Source organism: Theobroma umbraticum, unplaced genomic scaffold (assembly GCF_002168275.2).
Source record: "Theobroma umbraticum cultivar Fairchild unplaced genomic scaffold, ASM216827v3 scaffold_299.0, whole genome shotgun sequence".
Lineage (NCBI taxonomy): Eukaryota > Viridiplantae > Streptophyta > Magnoliopsida > Malvales > Malvaceae > Theobroma > Theobroma umbraticum.
Genome location: NW_018397285.1, coordinates 997,495 through 999,455, shown reverse-complemented (window position 1 = coordinate 999,455; position 1,961 = coordinate 997,495). Strand labels below are relative to the sequence as shown.

General features: G+C 32.2%; 1 non-coding gene across 1 annotated transcript; it reads left to right on the top strand.

Moving 5' to 3' along the window:
- Positions 1-694: 694 nt before the first annotated feature.
- On the top strand, positions 695-800 carry LOC149526254 (small nucleolar RNA R71). The gene has a single exon (XR_016352209.1). It is a non-coding gene; the product is annotated as a small nucleolar RNA R71 (small nucleolar RNA).
- The last annotated feature ends 1,161 nt before the right edge of the window (positions 801-1,961 follow it).

Genomic DNA, 1,961 nt, shown 5'->3' with positions numbered 1-1,961 from the left:
GGCAAGTTGGCCTACTTGTATCTCAAAGTTTCTAATTGACGCTGTTTGATTTTGAATGGAGGCATCAGTCTTTATTATAAATGCATCAGTCTTTGTTATGAATGTATCAGTCTTTGTAATGAATGCATCAGTCTTTGTCATGAACTGCATGAACATATCCTCCATCAAAGGCTTTTTCTCGAGCATAGGGGCTCTAGAAGGAAATCCAGGGGGAGAGTTTGACTTAGCCGCTGATGGAGACCCATGGTTGTTATTTCATGAAAAATTAAGATAATTCCTCCAACTAGGATTGTAAGTGTTGGAATAGGGATTGTTCTGTTGCCTATTTCCAACAAATTGACAAGACTCAGAATAGAAAGGACAATTTTCATTGGAATGTCCTTCCCCATAAAATTCACATGTCATAAAGGAGTTCTGAACAGCATTAGCATTCAGTTTATCTATTTTCTTTGTGAGAGAGGCTAATTGTGTAGAAACAGTGTTCATCACATCTAATTCATGAATTCCAACAATGTTTCTTGTACCCAATCTTTCTAATGGCCATTGATAATTATTAGAAGCTATCTCTTCGAGCAAATCATAAGCCTTATCAATGGATTTACTCATGAATGTACCTCTAGTGGTAGCATCAATGGTAGTTCTAAAAGGTCCACGGAAACCATTATAAAAAGTCTGAACTTGCAACCACTTAGGTAATCCATGGTGAGGACATCTTCTCATCAAATCCTTATACCTCTCCTAAACCTCATATAGTGATTCAGAATCGAATAACATGAAAGAAGTTATATCATTCTGCATCTTTGTTGACTTTGCAAGTGGGAAATATTTTGCTGAGAATTTTTAACCAAATTATCCCAAGTATTAATGGAACCAGCAAGAAGAAACTTTAACCAACTCTTTGCTTTATTGATCAATGAAAAAGGGAAAAGCCTCAATCTTATGGCATCATCAATAACACCATTAGCTTTGAATGTATCACAGATTTTTAGGAAATATATAATATGAGCATTCGGATCATCATTAGGCAAACCCCCAAACTGAACAGCGATGTCAATGATTTGAATGATTGATGTTTTAATTTCAAAATTGTTGGCTTGAATAGGAGGTTTTCGAATACTAGAGTGGAGATTTTGTACTTATGGGAGTGCATAATCCCTCAAAGGCTTGGTCTCTTCCTTTTGTTGATCAGCCATTGTTTTACATGGAGTAGAAACTTTTTTATTTTTCTCATACAACGACCAAAAGTATCTAAAATAGAAAAGAAAAGTCTAGATTAAAATTAAGAATGCTTGGCATTAATATTAACAAGAAAAAATTAAAAAACAATTCCCTAGCAATGACGGCAAAAACTTGTTATTCAATTTTCTACCCATGCAAGTGCACGTGTTGCAAAGATAATATAGAGATGAGTAGAGTGTTGATCCCACAAAGAATTGAATTAATCTTTATTGTTAACTACTAAAATTAACACATCGTAATTTTATCAAAATAATTAAAATATAAAAATTTAAATTAATAAATTGAAAACTAAAACTAATATATCAGTAAATTTTACTTCTAGTGATTAACAGACCTAAGATTATGATATCTCTTAATACTTTATCTGAATATTGTCTCTCTCTCTTAACCTAGTTTAATGGATCAAATTGCTAACCTAGAGTCCTAAATTATTTACAAGTCTCTGTCGAGTTTCTTATAAAAATATCTCTCTCAATTAATTTACTATATGTCTATGCAAATTATATTAAAGAAAGATTAATTAAGTATGTGCTCTAATTTCGGTTATGTATGGCTTATAGGTGTATGTCTACCCTATATGCAAATTAAACCACCTAATCAACTAAGTGTATTCGATCATACACTATTTTATTCAAGATCTACCTAAATCTCCTTTGTTAAGGTTTAACCTAAGTTTCCAATTCAATCTAATTGGTGATTAGGCAATTAAAAGCATTAAGAAT